Source organism: Thrips palmi, unplaced genomic scaffold (assembly GCF_012932325.1).
Source record: "Thrips palmi isolate BJ-2018 unplaced genomic scaffold, TpBJ-2018v1 HiC_scaffold_16, whole genome shotgun sequence".
Lineage (NCBI taxonomy): Eukaryota > Metazoa > Arthropoda > Insecta > Thysanoptera > Thripidae > Thrips > Thrips palmi.
In genome coordinates, this window is record NW_023144625.1 from 12929176 (window position 1) to 12945360 (window position 16185).

A 16185-nucleotide genomic window follows, 5' to 3' on the forward strand; every position below is an offset into this window, starting at 1 on the left:
CGGAGACGCCCCGGGCTCTGGTTGTCCGGGCCGCCCCGGCCGGCCTGGCCCCGCGGACGTGGGCTGCGGGGCGCGAAACGCCTCGGCCGTCAGCGCCGCGGGCGGCGGGGACGGGGAGGGGGCGTTGTCCACCAAGTCCGCCTTGGCCGCCTTGGCGACGGCGGCAGCCGCTTCCGGCGCGGCGACGGCGTGGTCGGCGTGGTCGGCGTGGTCCAGTCTGGGGATGACAGCGGCGCGGCAGAGGCACACCTGGAGGCAGCAGAGCGAGCAGAGCGATGATTAGAGGTCCGACGCGACAGTTATGTTCTTTCTTATCGAAATGAGAAGCTGCGCGATCTATCGCCGCGGCGCACCGTGCACCTTGCAGTGGCGCACGCGTGAGGCTGGCTGTCACCACGCGCTGCAGTGCCTGCCTACAAAGAGAGGGGGAGAGACGGCAGCAGGTTCGAGTTTCCCACGCAACGTAGGTCCGAATTCGGCCGACACAGTCCACGCGAGACCCCTACTCACGTACGCACGCACTCACACCAACGCAGCTCCCAACAATGCGCTGACGCACCCGGAAAGCCGGGTGACACCACACCGAAAAACACACGCGCGCCTCCCGGCAGTTCGAAGCCGACGATGAAAAGGTGACGTCATCCGTGGGTTCGAATCCTCCATAAAGAAGAAGGATCTTTTTTTCTGACTAACTGGGGCTCGGCCTGCCCTTTTATTGCTCTGCTCCAATAGGAATCCCCGGGCGAGGCTAGGCGAGGCAGGCCGAGGCCACGAGGCGCGTAAGCCTTGCTTCGGCACCGCCACGGTGTAGGCATCGCATTCCCGGCCATCATCATAGTCATTTATTTCCCCGCGTGCCTTCCTTGTGTCTTCGACGTCTTGGTCTTCCGAGACGTGCCTAGACGTGCCAGCAGACAGGTGGGGCAGCAGAGACCCCAAAAATGTGGCTCTTCGAACACTTCGACCGACCATTCGGGGAAAACTTCGAGCAAACACAGCAGGAGCTACGTGCTCCCATCATGATGACAAACACAAGACTTGACACTCACTTCAAAAAAATAGAACAATTAAAAAGTTTAAAATATAAGTTAAAAACTGAATTTGAAGGACAGTAGAATCTGAGACAACCGAGGGCATTTTTAAAAAATCAGCATTCTACGTAGGGAACGGAGCTGCGCCCGCCTTGCCAAAAATCTATTTTAGAACACAGCGAGACGCAAAGATAGGAAAAGAAACTGAAATCATAAATCATAAATGAGTCGGAATGCTTGGACGGTCGGGAGCGAGCGACTCGTCGGCTGGACTTTGGAAGTCCTCGATCGCATTGGCAAAAGTTTGGAGACCACTCTGGAGGTACTTACAGTGCAGACGACGGCGAGGGCGGCGAGGGTCGCGCGGGGGGTCACGGTGGCGGCCTGCATGGTGGCGGTGCGTGCGCCGTGTTCGTGCGCCGTGTGCGTGCTGCCGGCTGGGCGGCTGCAGACAGAATGCCCTCTGTCTCCGTGACGCCGCACGGCCTAGCCTCGCCGGCCGCGGCCTGGGCCTGGGCCTAGCGGTGCAGCTCGCGGCGTGGACGGCGTGGACCGCTGCGGTGGCGGCCGTCTGGCACCGCCTCGGCCTCGGTGGGGCGGCGGGGCGGCGGGGCGACCACCCCGTCTGCAGTCTGCGCGCAGTTCGCGCTTCGCGGGCTGTCTGTGGTGGAGGGGGCACCGGGGGCAGCACCCCTCCGTCAACAAACGGACACCTGGGGAGGCGCTCCACCCCGCCCCCCGCCGGGCAGTACACTATCTTGACCACGCGGGTGTTGGTTGATAACAGCGGTAATGGACAAGGAGCCGGGGTATTCTTACCCCGAGTCTGGCGTCGCTCCTCCAGCAGACAGCGGGTCTGCGTGCAGACTGGAAATAATGAGCCGTCAAACAAATTAAACGCTCACTAAACGCTGTTTGAACACGGGCGAGGCGAAAGCAGTGCGCCGCCCAGCGCTCCACGCAAGGGGCGGAAGGTGCACTCATTTAAATTCCCCGACGTATTTTCTTTTCTGGAAACTCCCTGCGGTTCCCGGTCGGTTCCCGGGAAGACAGGAGCGCGCCCTTTCCTACGTGACGGTGACGATGACGTCACGCGCGTGACTCACCGCCCGGCACGCCGTCGCCCTGTCTCTCTCACTCGTAGGGGTGCGAGAGAGACGGACTGCAGTCGGCCTAAGTCGGCCCAGTCGGCACGGAACCAGCGCGGGTAAACACAGGTGACAGCGACGGACGGCGAACGCGTGGCGAGTGTAGTGGCGCGCCCCCAACGCCCCAAGGCTGTTATTATGTCGTGAAGCCGGCTAGGCGCACCTTGGCGCACCCAGCCACTGAACTCTTCGGCTGACCATCCCACGCAAATCCCATTTCCAGACGTCCCGTCCGCGTTTTGCTTCCTAACGGAACGGGAGACTTCGGCGAGGGGCGTGGGGGCGTCGAGTGCCATGGAGTAGCGTGAAGCGGTCCGGCCCGAAAAATCAGGAGGCAAAAACGAGCAAGAGCGCCGTCGGCGTGGCGTGCGGTGTGGTGGTCAGGCGAGCTGGAGGTCACTGCACTGCACTGCGCTGCGTCTTGTGTCTTGTGTCTTGTCGGGCTGCTTTCCGCTCCGGCCACCAGGCCGCCAGGGGGCGCCCAGGCTGCAGGCGCCAGTGCGCCAGCGCCTCTAATGAAGGCAGACAACAACCTGTATCGCCCATCGCCTATCGCCTTTGCTTTAGGCCGCTGACCCGGCCCACGGCGCCCACGGGGCCCACGGGCAGGCAGTGCAGCCGGCGGGCGATACAGTGTGGGCACGGCCGTGGCACGGCGCACGCAGCGCGTACAGTGCACCCACTGGAAAACAATTCGTCACTCGATCAGTCGTGGGAGTTCTCCGAAACCGGGTCTCGCCTACCTGGAACCCGCCAACCGCCCCCGGCCCCGCCCCCGGCCGCGTTATGGATTCGATTTCAATGTTCGCCACGCATCGAAATACACCCGTCGGATGTTCGAGTACCTCTAGTAGTACAGTGGGGCCGTCTGGCTCCGGGGCGGGCCGGGGGCGGAGGGTGGAAACCGCCTGATGCATAGGCAACCCACATGAGACCCAGCCCGCGGAAACAATTTTCACGCCAGACTGCAGGCGGGGGCGGCGGGGGCGGCGTTCCCACCTTGCCGGCGGGGTTCATAAAAGCTTTCCTTGCTCCAGTGGGTCAGATATCAGCGCCGGGTCAGGCGCAGGCCGAGGCCTTGAACCGTCGCCTGGCGCGGCGGGCGGGGCGCACGGCGCTCGCGGGTAGCGGGCCTCGGAGCCGGCGGCAGTCGGCCAGCCCCGCCTGATAGCCAGCGCCTAAATTACCGCGCACACACGCCAACTTCTTGTTTTAATGCACTCGGTATTTTTGGGGGGCCGCTCGTGTCGCTGCTGCAGAATGACTCCGAGAGTCGCTGTCTCTCTCGCACCTGTGCGAGAAGGCCCATGAGTGCGAGAGAGACGGCGCGACGAAAACGACTCTCGGAATCAGTCTGCTGCAGGCGGGCGGCCCCCGGCAAGACGGCAAACACTGCCACACTTCTGGGAAGCGGCACAAGGTGGCCGCGGGGCCGCCAGCAGTGCGACAGCACAGCGGTAGGGCGCTACCCGGGTACCCGTCCCAACGACCCAATGACATCGATCACGGCCTGCAGGGCCTGCAGGGCCATCCGCGCAGGTTTATTTCGAATATAAATCCCGGGCCGCAGGGCGCAGGGGAAGGGAGAGAAGCGGGGGGCACGGGGTGGCCAGTGAACTGTGAGGCGACGGGGCAGCAGCACGTTTCGGGCAGGGCCAGGCAGGGCAGGGCCGGGCCGGCCAGGACGACGAGGGTGGGGGGCTGGCCGCGGCTCCGCGGCTCCGCCGGGGTAGCGTTACTCGCACGCCACTGGCCACTGGCCGGGTTCAAATACCGGGCACCGTATTTCTTCAACCGGAACGGAACGGAACGGGGCGGCGCGCGGGGGCGGCTCGTCTCGGAGTGGGGCGGCCTCGGCGCCAGGGTCGCGGCGCTGTCAAGACCGTCAAGACCGTCAAGACCAAGGCCGCGCTTGCTCTCTTTCTCTCTGGCGAGGCCGAAGCCCCACGTGGAGACAGGCCGCGGTGCCGCGGTGCCGCGGATTAGCCCGTCCGCGTCCTCGCCGTGCACGGCGTGGCTGCCGCTCGCGGCCACAGTAATCCCGGCGGACACACATGCGCGCGGCCACGGCCCTGCCTAGTCGCGGCCACGGCGGCCACGGCGGCCACGGCCATGCCCAGGCACGCCACGCCAGGATAAAGATAGCGTGGGGCGTCGACGGGGTGTCGCTCGGAGGGTGAAAGCGAGGGGGACCCTCAGGGGGTGCGGGAAGGGGCCGAAGGGGCGACAGGTCGGGCTTGCTTCGGCCAGGGCAGGCCAGGGTGGCAGAGGGTCGCGTCTCGCGGCGGCCCTCGCTACCCTCACAGTGCCGCAGTGCCGATGGGGGCGCCCTGCGACAGGGCCAGGACAGGGCCCCTGTCGTCGCGTGGCGCGAGCGGCGCGAGGCCCGGCCGAGTAGTGCCTGGTCCCGACCGGCCGGCCGCGGGCCGCCGGGGCAGGCGTTCGCTGCATTCACGTGCTCCAACTCCCGCAGCACCTCGACGTCGTCGCCCCGTGAGGACATGACCGGCCACCACCATGGCCGAAGGCGAGGAGGAGAGGTGGGTGACGAGGCGCCGCGACGCGCAAGTGCAGTGTGGCGTCGACTGGCGGGGAAGGACCTGACAGGAAAGGCCAGGGCCTGCTGAAAGGAAACAAACAGTCCAGGACTCGAACCGTCGACCGACAGTGCTGATGATGCCAACCTTCTGTGGTGTTTCAGGTCGCCGTGGCCGTGGCCGAAGCCGTGGCCGTCGCCGGGACCAACCCTGCGGAGCTTGGCGAGGCGGCCGCTAGAGCGCGCCAGAGGCCTCATCAGCAGCGCGGCCGACATGGGCAACGGTACGGTAGGCGATGGCGCGGTGACGCCGGTAGGGTAGGCAACCCATTCGACGCCTCGCCGCCAGTCGCAGGTGAGCGAGGCGTCCTTGGAGCCCTTTCGGTGCCTTTCGGCCGGGCCCTTTGGCTGCCTTTGGCCCTCTGAGCGGCCATTCGCCCCAGCCATTGTGCTCTCCATGGCTTTAAAGGGCCCCGCATGTTTCACCTCTCTCGCCGATGAAGCGTTATGTGCGGCTTCCGTTGTATACCGTTCCGAAAACACCGCGATGCTTCGCCATGGCTTCGCGCAGCAGCGCAGCGGCGCATCGGCGTCCGTCGAGCAGCAGCCCATCAGGCCATCGCGGCCGCCAAACAAGACGTCCCGCGAGTCTGTTTGTTTAGGATCGCTAGGCGCCGCGTAGAACACGCGCGGACTTTCTGATGGTATCTGCCGGCCGGCACCCAAGCCGGCACCGCATTTCACGCGCAATTTTTGATTTTCCGGGAGGACGCCGCGGGCGGATCGTTCGATGGGAACACAGTCGCTCTGCCCGGCACTGCGTCGACGGCAACCAGAAAAGTGCAGAGGGTTCCACGACTGCCGCGCTAACCCAGTTCCCTCGACGGCGCGTCCAGATAGGCTGCTTCACTCTAAACGGAAATAGTCTGCCGTCTGACGGTCTGCCGGCGACGGCCCACAGCAGGCCGGGGGCCGGGCAGGCCGGGCTGCCAGCCGGCCCCGCACTCTTTTGTTTAGGAATGTTGGTTAAGGTGAACGTAACTCGCCTCACTTGCGCTGGCAGGAGGGGGAGGGGGTCAGCGCCACGCCATGAGCGAACACGGCGCAACAGGCGGCCCCCCTCCTCGCCGGGCCATGGCGTCGGCCGCGGCTCCACGCCGTTCGGCGGCTCATCTTGGCATCTCGGCGACGACGGCGGTCTCCGCGGCCTGCGCCCGGAAGCGCGACAACACCGGCTGTCCCTCCGGGGACTTCCCTGCCTTGCCTGCCGAGGACCGGGCCGTTCCCCGCGATCCCGGCCAAGTCGCCAGAAAAGGATGAGCAAGCAAACCGCTCGGACACAGTCAAATGGCGCCGGCTGTCAACGGACCGTCGCCGCGGCACTCAAAGTCGAAATGTGACTCACCGTGACCCGAGTGGTGCTTCCCGAGACCATGGAACCAAAGCGGAACGGACGAGGAATATCCGCGACTGCGGAGCCCCATTTGACCGTCAACAGTTTGGACCCTTTTCAGCTACTCTGCCCAGATATTTCCCCGTCCTGGAAGCGATTTGAAACAGGTCACGTAACGTGCGGTGGTGTCCGCTGAAGAACGACCGCAAGGGACGTGCGGTATCGTCTTTTTCTGCTACCGAGGTAGAAATCATCTACCACAACAAGCTCGAGCCGACACGCGGCGTCATCCGTTGTCGTTCCCCCTTTCTTTATCACGATCCCCTCTGATTGAAAATGTATAATTATATTCTTCCTACACTGTGTTGCCAACACCGAGTCTGTTGTTATTGTTGTTGTTGTGGACGCGTTGTGGCCGGGCCGCTCTCAAGCCTCTCTCCTCCCCCTCCTGGTGTCTTCTCGCGGCGTGGCGTGGCGCGGCGCGGCTGTTGGGCGCGGCGGCTCGGCGGCGGCTGGCTGCTCAGTGCACGCGCGTCTGCCCCGCACGCCGCTTCAGTCAAAAGGGGCAACCTAACCTTCAAAACAACGACGCGCTCGCTTTGTTTTCGTGCGGCGTTTTTATCGCGGCTTGGCGTCGCGCGCGTGTCGTGGAGCAGGAGTGCCAACCGCGCGAGTGATTGTGATTGCCAACCAACCCGCCGGGAACGAAACAGTGGATACCTCAAGCAGCAGCAACCCTGTGTGATGCACGAGAGGCCCCTGGAAGGTAGGCACGGCGACGTTAAGGCTGCTGGCACAGCCGGCACCGGCAGCGCGTAGCAGCGCGTAGCGGAGGCCTCTTCGCAGTCCCCGAGTCGGGACAGGCGGACCCAGAGGCGGTGAGGTCCTAGAGCCGGCGGCGCGGCGGCACGACAAGGCGGCGGCCCGTTGCGGTGCGCCGCCGCGCGGCCCAGCTGATGTCCTGTCAAACGCCGGCCGGTCGGCGGCCGGCCTTTAGCGGGCCAAGTTCCGAGTCCCCTAGTCCCCGCGGGGCGCAGCCTGGCGCGGACCACGGCGCAGCAGGCCCAAGCCACTCAGCTGGGCACGCCAAGTACGAACGGTACCTGAAGGAGGACCTCGCCGAGGACCGACGCTGCTTTGCCTGTACGCTACACTGCTAGCGTGCTGGCGCCGCGGGCCTCGCGGGCCTCGCGGATGCGGCACCCAAATTAGCCACCGCGCCATTCATTTCCATCTCGGCATTTCGGCGCCGCGGCGTGCGGAGCAGTGCGGAGCGCGAAGTCCGCGGAGTCTCGCATTTCCATCCGCGGGCCGTTAAAAGTGCTCGACGCCGGGATTCGAACCCGACCCCCATCAGTCCCCGCGCGTGTTTCCACACGAGCAGGTCGCAGCCTGATCAGCCTGATGGATCGGAGCGGTGAGTTCTTTGGTTCGAGCGCGCAGACTAATGTGAGTGTGTGTGTCCGTGTGTCCGTCTGTCTGTCTGTCTGTGTGCGTGTGTGTGAGTGTGCGCGTGTATGTGTGACGGACTGAAAATAACGCGGAATCGGGCGACCTAATTGGAGTGGTGGCCAAAACAGCGGCGACGCCACCACTTTAGCTGGTTGTGTTGACAAGTGGCCACCCAGGGCTCGCCCCGCCTCGCCCGCTGCTGCGCCGATCGGCCGATCCCCTGCCAATAGCAGCAAAAATGTCTTCTTTTCCGCCGTCGAGGCCTCCGACAAAAACGCGGTGTTCCCAGGGCAAATAGTACGTACGCCTCACCTTGCGGTTGGGTGGCCGCCTGTCGCGGAGGACGGACTGCACCTCGGCTGCGCGGCACCGCGCAGGCAGGCACAGTGGGCCAGAAAAAAGGCGGAGGAAGAAGGATAATTCTAGTCTAGAGACCGCCGCCGCCGGTTTGCCGGTTTTCAGCATTCAAGGATAGGACGCGGCTGCTTCCTCCCATGCCTGGGCCATGCCTGGGCCATGCCCAAGGACAGTGTCTCTCTCGGCTGGACAGCGCTGGCTTGTCACTGCCACGACGTCTCCACACGCCAGAAGACCGGCGCCGAAACGGCCGAAACGCAAGGCTGAAGGCTGCCCCATTTGACTCCGGCCGCGGGGCTGGCCGTGTGGCCACCCAGTGCACCAGTTCCTTCGCCGAAACGCAAGGCTGAAGGCTGCCCCATTTGACTCCGGCCGCGGGGCTGGCCGTGTGGCCACCCAGTGCACCAGTTCCTTCGCCGAAACGCAAGGCTGAAGGCTGCCCCATTTGACTCCGGCCGCGGGGCTGGCCGTGTGGCCACCCAGTGCACCAGTTCCTTCGCCGAAACGCAAGGCTGAAGGCTGCCCCATTTGACTCCGGCCGCGCGGCTGGCCGTGTGGCCACCCAGTGCGACGCGTCCACCGCGGGATGCCACTTCCGGCGCAGCGGTGCTCCTCTCAGGTGACGGGTTGAGTCGCACCTCCACAGGGCCCTACTCTAGTTGAACGCACGCCAAGCGTAGCCAGCGAGCGCACGGTGGCAAGCAAGCAAGCCCTCGCCGCCGCCGCCCGCGGCTTCGGAAACGTGGCCGGCCGATATTTCAGGAATTTAATCTCTTATCTGGACGACGATGACGGCCGATCGTCGCGGCGCAGCGCAGCGCAGTGCAGGCAGCGGGTTAACGGCTATCTGCGGCCGGGAGGCGGTGGCTCTAATCGAGGTGGCTTTGATCGCGGCGAGGCGGGCCGCCGTGGTCCGCCATGGTCCGCCACCGGACGGCCGCGGACCGGCCGACCAGCGGTGCAGCTCCGGAGCAATTCGACCCTCGTCCACTGCAATCATAGCTGCAATATCCTCCGTTCGCGTCTCCCACGCCTCCGAACGACTGCCGCTCCGAACCGGACGCGGACTGACAGACATGTGCAGCGCGGCAGGCAGGCGAAGACAAGACGGGGCCGGTTATTTCAGTCTCGAACCCGGAGCCTCTGCCGCACTTTGTTGCACTCAATTCTTTCGCTCATAATTCCTAGAATGGCAAGTGGAGGCGCAAGGTGGAAGTCATCGGGACGGCTGTCGTTACGCCATTGGCAGATCACCAGCGTTAGATAACGCGGGCCTCATCCAGTGTGCACACACACACTCACAGCAAACTCACCGCCTTGTTTACGCCGTTCCTCGCGGGAGCTGCAAGGCGCCGCTCACCTCCTGTCTTCGTTTTCGTATACTTTTGCTTTCTTTTTATTCATTCTGTCTCCCGCTGTGGCGTGTTATTTTTACGCGCGTACGTTCGGCAAGAGGCGCTGACCGCCTCGGTCCTGGACACTCACCTTTGGGCGCGTACAGTGCGAGAGTACAGTGCGAGTGGGAGGAAGAGGGCTGTCGTGGGGAAGACAGACGCGGTGGCAGAGGCGCTCGGCGCGCTAGGCGGCGGCAGACGTCGGCGGCATCGGGCCGCCACGGTCACGGCCGGCACGGCCACGGCCAGGGACGGCGGCGTGGACCGCGCGGACGCACGGCGGAGGCACCGCGGAGGCGCGCCTCCCCCTCTCCTCCGAGACCGGCGTGCCTTGCAAGGTCAGGTCGCACAACCATCGCACACGGTCAACCGGCGGCCCAAAAAGCGTAGGGAGCCACAACACGTCTGCCGGTGCGGTGGCACTCCGGTGGCACTCTCGGCCAGGTGCAGTCTGGCCACCTGTCCAGGGCCAAGGCGATTGCTTTTCGACGCGTTGGTCCGTACCGTCACGGACAGGCAGGCGGACGGATAGACAGAGAAAGGCGTGAGTGGATTGCGCGTTCTGACGATTAATTACTCATTATCCCGGGTATGGTGCTTTGGTACCCCGATCACGCATAAACATGAGTTTGTGTGTGTGTGAGGAGATTGTGTGTGTGTGAGTGTATCCTGTATGTAAAGAACAGTTGGTAATACTGATAATAATAGCGGGGTCTGCTAATCCACGCGGGGCGTTTCCGCTGTGTCGCAAATGTTGCCAACTCTGCGCGGGCAGTACAGTGTAATGTTTCTCTCCTTTTTTTTCGACACACTCTGCGTCTTGCGCCTACGCCCGCCTCTGTGTGCGTGTTCGTTGCGTATAGCGAACCCACAGCCAAGCGTCGTCGCCGCCGAAGACAGTACGCTGTTGCCAAATTGTAATATTGCCTGGTAGGCGATGTGCACAGTGTGCACACGTTGGCACACCGTGGGGCCGATGCTGGGGCCGATGCCAACGCTCGATGTGATTGGCCGCGCCTCGGAGGTCAATGCCTACACGGCATTGATACCAACGGCGAAAAAAAAAAATCGTACGCCTTTTAAAATAAAGAACTGCGGCGACAGAATCGATCTGTCGCGCGGCGCGCGCACGAAATACGAGTTTATTTGCTCCGAACGTCAATCTGTCTTTCTCTCCCCCTTTTTTTTGTTCCCTCTTCTATCTGCGCTTGGAGTGATATCCGTGTTTATGACTCTGTACTACAGTCCGTGACGCACTGGCTCTGCCCAGCAGTACCAGTGCTCGTCCGTTTGTGGACAGGATTTACAGGCGATCCGGGGCCTGGCCGTCGTCCGCCTAGAGCGGCCTGGAGCAGCCTGGCAGCCTGGAGGCGGTGCCTGGAGGCGGCTCCGAGTATGATGTCTGTCCAGACGGTCGTTACGCCTGGGAAGGCCAGGGTACCGACCGGAGTCGCGAGCGGAGACAAGCCCTGCTGGCACCAGGTCAGCTTGGCTTGGAAGGTTAGGAGGGTTAGGTAGGTTGGGAGGGTTGGTTGGCAGAATTGTTCAAAACGGTCGAAAATGCCTTTGAAAATTCGTGTTTTAGGCCGACTTTAAGCAGCAACTGCGTCTGATCCGACAAGGTATTTCGTCCTTCCTCAGCGGGCATTTGGTCTTTGGACCTTCCTTTAGCATGCCTTTGTTACGGAATGCGATTATCGGCCTTAGTTTGGGAGCAGTATTGTCTCAAAGTGGATCAAAATGGCATGCAAAGGCATTTTTTACTGTTTTCATCAACTTTGAGACAATACTGCTCCCAATTTAAGGCCGATAATCACACTCCGTAACAAAGGCATGCTAAAGGAAGGTCCAAAGACCAAATGCCCGTCGAGGGAGGACGAAATACCTTGTCGGATCAGACGCAGTGGCTGCTTAAAGTCGGCCCAAAACACGATTTTTTTAAAGACATTTCTGAGCGTTTTGATCAACTTTGTGGCAATACTGCTCCCAAACTAAGGCAGATAATCACACTCCGTAACAAAGGCATGCTAAAGGAGGGGTCGCGTGGGGGTCACCTAACCGTTAGGTGGTTGGGTTGGTTTGCGATGTCAGATTTAAGGCGAACGAAAGTTGTCCGTCCTTCATAGCGACAACGCGCCCCTTCTTATCCGAGCGGCTTGTATTTTTCGGCGGCGTCGGCGAGAACAACAGCCCTGCGGTAAGCTGCAGAGTCGTCTTAGTCGGTCTGTCTCCCTCGCTCGCGGGCCGTGGCGCTGGTGCGAGAGAGACGGCGCCGACCCCAGATAAACCGCGTGTCGCTCCAATTGGCGTCCCCTCGCGTCGCGTTGGCCCGCCTGGCCCGCCGCGGCAAAGCCATCTTGATGGAAACAATGACGGAAGCGGGTCGCGGGTTCGACTCGCGGCGCCGCCCGATGTTGTTTCAGGCTATTAGGCACGCCGCCGCCGCCGACGACATCCTGACCCACATCGCGGTGCCGAACACGGCCGAAGTGACCCGGACTCGGACCCGAACCATCCGAAAGGGACCCGAACGGACCCGAACGGGCGCGAGGCCGGAAGTAGCGGGTTTATCTGTTTATATCTGGCGATCCGCCGCGCCGCGGCACCGCGCGGCACCGCCACTGCCGCGAACGCCGTGTCGCCGGTGTCGCACCGCCGCGCCGAAACTAGTCGACAAGTCCAGACCTCGGCAAACGTCATCAACTCGAATAATTAGCGCGAAATGCGATGATGACGGCGGGCAGGCTGTCTCTCTCGCACTCGTGGGGCGTGAGGGAGGGAGAGAGACAGCAGGCCGCGGGTTGCCGTGGAAACGGACCCGTTGTCACGTCCCGTTCGGGATAGGCAATCAATCGCCGGGCCGTTGCCTGTTTGACTTGGGCGCCATGGCGGCCGCGGCCCATTGTCTGGATGCTCGCCGTCCGACGTGCCGATGGCCGATGCGGATGGCCGATGATGTCCGATCGCGCGTGGGCGGCGTGGGCGGAGGGACAATGGGGTGGCGTCCCAGTGTCCCACATCTCGGATGATTGGCCCCCGCACCGCGCCACCGCGCCACTGAAAAGTGAGTGGGGAACTGTGTCGGACTGTGTCCGGCGGGACGCCAGCCGACTCAGTGGCGGATCCAGCGCAGGGGGGAAGCGCTAGCCGTTCTTGGATACTTACAGGGGCAAAGTGTGGTTTTTCGCCTGCCTTTCAGGCGGCTATCTGGATGCGGGGGAGGGGAGGGGATGTCAATTTTTTTTCAGCCGCGGATTCCTTTGTCTGGCAGCCCAGTCTGCGCGGCCAGGCCCGATGACCAGGCCCGATGGCCAGGCCAGGCCCAGTGTCGAATGTGGTCTAGCGTTCCGGGCCTAGCCCCGATGCCGGTGAAAGTCATGGCTGCCGTCGACGTGAGGGGAAGGGAGCGGTGCATTCTGATGCACGTGCTAGTGCGCCCCGCCCCGCCTCGCCCCGCCACGCCCGCGACTTTGGGCAACCTGTCTCCCGCTCGCTCCGTGGAGCACTCCAGTGTGTTGGCGGGGCGTGGCGCGGCTTGTCATCAACTTTACGAGAGGAGGAAACTGTCTCGGCGGGGAAATGTGCTCAATTTGGATGCTCGCGAGACGAGCCGGCCTTGCCTGGCAGCTCGGCCTGCCCGGCTGGCGTGGTTTGCCGGAGAAGGAGGAGGAGGCCCGTTTATCTGGCGCAGACATCGCGTTACGTGCTTTTGTGCACGGTCGGACCGACATAAGCGCAGGGTCGATCCACACAGGTGCCCTGGGGGCACAGTTTCGCCGAAGCGAGCGCGGCGCGGCGCGGCGCGCTGGCTGAGCAATGACCCCCCGAGCCGCGCCGCGCCGCCGGCAGCGTCCTCTGTCTCTCTCGCATCGCAGCCATACGGGACGCCCCATGAGAGCGGGAGAGACAGAGCGACGAAAACGACTCTCGGAACGCGTCTGCCGCCCCGCCATTCGCTGGCTACGCTGGCGGTGAGGGTCATGGAGTGCCGCGGAGTCGACGATGCCGAGGCATGAGCACGACAGTTGACGGGCGGCTCTGCAGTTCTGGGACTCGAACCGAGCGTGGGACCCCACCAATGGATTCCTCGTTCGGAGAGCTATCCATTGGTGTGGTCACACGCTAGGTTCGAGTCCAGTTTAGCGACTCTGCAGCTCAAAACGCGTCCGGGATTTTGACCGCCTCTACCGGTCTTCTGGCCCACTGTGCCTTACAGTGGTCGTCGAGGAGGATCCAGGCGTGGGAGTGAGCCGTCTACAGCCTAGACTGGCTGCTGTCTGTCGCGGCCGGTCCGGGCCGGCGGGGTCGCGCGGTGAGGGACGTTGGACGTTGCCATGCACGGCGCGCGGCCGTTGCGCAACCAACAACGCGATGCAGGCCATGCATGCGGCCAAAAGTTGCAGATAAAGTGCCCGCCGCCCACTTTTTTCCTTCGATCGGGGTTTTTATTCTGTTTTTTTCCCTCTCTTCGGTTTCAAAGTTGAAAACGCCCGCGCGCGCTCAGCTCTATACTTTGTCCTCCTTTCTTTAATGGCCGCCATTTACAAGACAAAGTGTTTGCGTGTTTTTCGCGGTCCGCTTCGTCCGCATGGACGTGTGTGTGTGCGCGCGTGTGTGATACGTCTGTGTGTGTGTGTGTGTGCGTGCGCTGCAGCTAATTAACATTGCTGACGTCACGCCACGAGATCAACGTCTGGACCAGCGTCTCGCTGCTGGAGTGCTGGAGCCCGGGTGGAGCAGCGGCGCGCCGCCGTCGTCATGGAATCGGGAAAAGGGCCGGTGCAGCTTCGTTATAATCCGCGCTTGGAGCGCCCGCTCCGGACGGGATTCGAACCGCCGACCTTTCGATCTGAAATTACAAAGCGGCGCGGCAGCGCGGCAGCTGTGCGCGGCTCATCTCAACGAGACGTCGGATCGGTAATGCTTTAGTCGGACGGCATTCCGCGACTCAGCTCGCGGTCCGCGGGGCGGGGCGGGGCGGGGCGGGGCGGGGCGGGGCGGGGCGTGGCGCTTGGCCACCGCCCTTGCCCTTCCACGTCGCGTTCCTGGTCGTTATTGCCGCATAGGAAAGGCCCGTCCCACGACAACTCAACTGCTCGCCGATGACGATGATTGTTCCTCGTTTTTCCGCCTGCCTGCCAGCGGACTCATTCCGAGAGTTCGTTTTTGTCGCTCTGTCTCTCTCGCACCCACTTGGAACGCCCCATCAGTGCGAGAGAGACAGAGCGACGAAAACGAACTCTCAGTCTGGAACGTGTCCGCTCACTGCACGTCCACGTCGATCGCGTCTGTCCGACTTTTCGCTCGCCATTTCTCATAGCAGACGGCCGGCCGCTTTGAAGACGGGCTGCCGGGCTGCCCTCCGGCCTGCCTGCAGCCTGAGAGTCGCCCCGTCTCCCTCGCACCCCCACGAGAGCCCCGCGAGTGCGACAGAGACGGAGCGCCGAAAAGCGACCGTCGAAAGGCGCCGTCCTGTGCGCGCTGCACGGTCGGATGCTCTCGGACGCCACTCTTTCCTTCACTCGTGCGTCACCAGCGCCTCCGCGCTTCGCCGCTTCGCTCCGTGACAGTTTTATCTGCTTCCTCCTTGTCTTTTTTCATTATTTGCCCTTTCGGGCTCCGCGCGCCCCGCGCCTCGCGCCCTTGTGTGTCTATAGACTCGCGCCGACGCGCCGGCTTCGGCTTCGCTCCGGCGATGGCGCGCCGCTGTTTTGGGAAGGCGCGAAAAAAGAAAAACACAAAAAAAAACACGTCGATTAGAGTCGCCGGGAAACGTCCTCGTGCGCTGCGGTTCCCTGCAACGTGCACTACACTGCGAGGGGCGCGGCCTGCGGTCGAACCGCTGTGCCGCCACTGCAGACTCTGTCTCTCTCGCACTTTCGCGGGACGCCGCACGAGTGCGAGAGAGACAGCAGAGCCTTTCTTGTGGCGTGCCGCGCTCGTTAGAGGCACGGGCTCCAATCGCTGCGGTGTAATGAGAAAGTGATTGGGCCTCTTGCGGTGTCGCGAAGATTGGAGCTGAAGTCGCCGAAGAACAGATTTGGCGTGCTGTGCTATGCAGGCGTCGTTGCTTGGCGCGAGAGATTGCTCTGACGGGGACGGGGCGGGGCGGGGCGTGGTGCAGATAATCGTCCGCGGGGCAGTCCGCACGCGATGCACCGGTACACCTTCGCCCACTTGCCCCAGCCTAAACGCTGCCCGCCCCGCCATGCCCGGCCATGCCCATAAACAAGAGAGTCTTGCTCGGGCCGTCGCGACACGGCCCGGCCAGTCCAGGCCGGCCTGTCTCGCCGAGAATTTGCGAGCTCCGTTTGGCGCGTGCGCTCCTCTTGGCCGTTTTTTAAGTGGAAAAAGAGGAAAGCAAACAAGCGGCTTGACCCCTGGCTGCGCTGGCCGAGCGCGGCACGGCCGGCCACCCCGCCAGCGACAGCCAAGGCGAAGCAAGGCGAAGTGGCCGAGGGGACCGAAGATGCCGCGGCCGCGCTGTCTCTCTCGCACCGCGACGGCTCACTCCACGAGTGCGAGAGAGACAGAGCGAGAAAGTGCGGGCAGTGGCTCGACGGCGGCCCGTCCCTTGTCCCTTCCCGACCTACCTCAAGGCACGCCTCACGGCCTCGAGGCCCGTGGCGCGCGGCCCAGCGCGCCCAGCCCAGCGTAGCGCAGCGTAGCGACGGCGCCTCGCGCGGGGTATCGCCGCTGGAGGGCCGAGCGGCCGAGCGCGGAGTAGCGCCGGCGCGACGTGTCTGTCTGTGTGTGTGAGGCATGGCCTACGCGGCGACGGTCACACCCGGCCGCCCGGACAAGAGACAGCCCTGGGACGTGACATAAGGCGCGCCTGGCACGGCAAAGTAGGCTCGGATTATGAGGCATTTCG

At 63.4% G+C, this 16185-nt stretch overlaps 1 protein-coding gene across 2 annotated transcripts in view; it reads left to right on the forward strand.

Moving 5' to 3' along the window:
- The first annotated feature begins 6642 nt into the window (after positions 1-6642).
- LOC117642088 (calcium/calmodulin-dependent protein kinase kinase 2) overlaps positions 6643-16185 on the forward strand; it is a 65067-nt gene continuing 55524 nt past the window's right edge. Inside the window, exon 1 of one of the 2 annotated variants that reach the window (XM_034379923.1) lies at positions 6643-6874. The gene's annotated coding sequence lies outside the window, so the exon portion shown is untranslated. Of the gene's footprint in view, positions 6875-7100; positions 7526-16185 lie in introns of those variants that run through there. The other variant, XM_034379924.1, reaches the window with a different exon arrangement.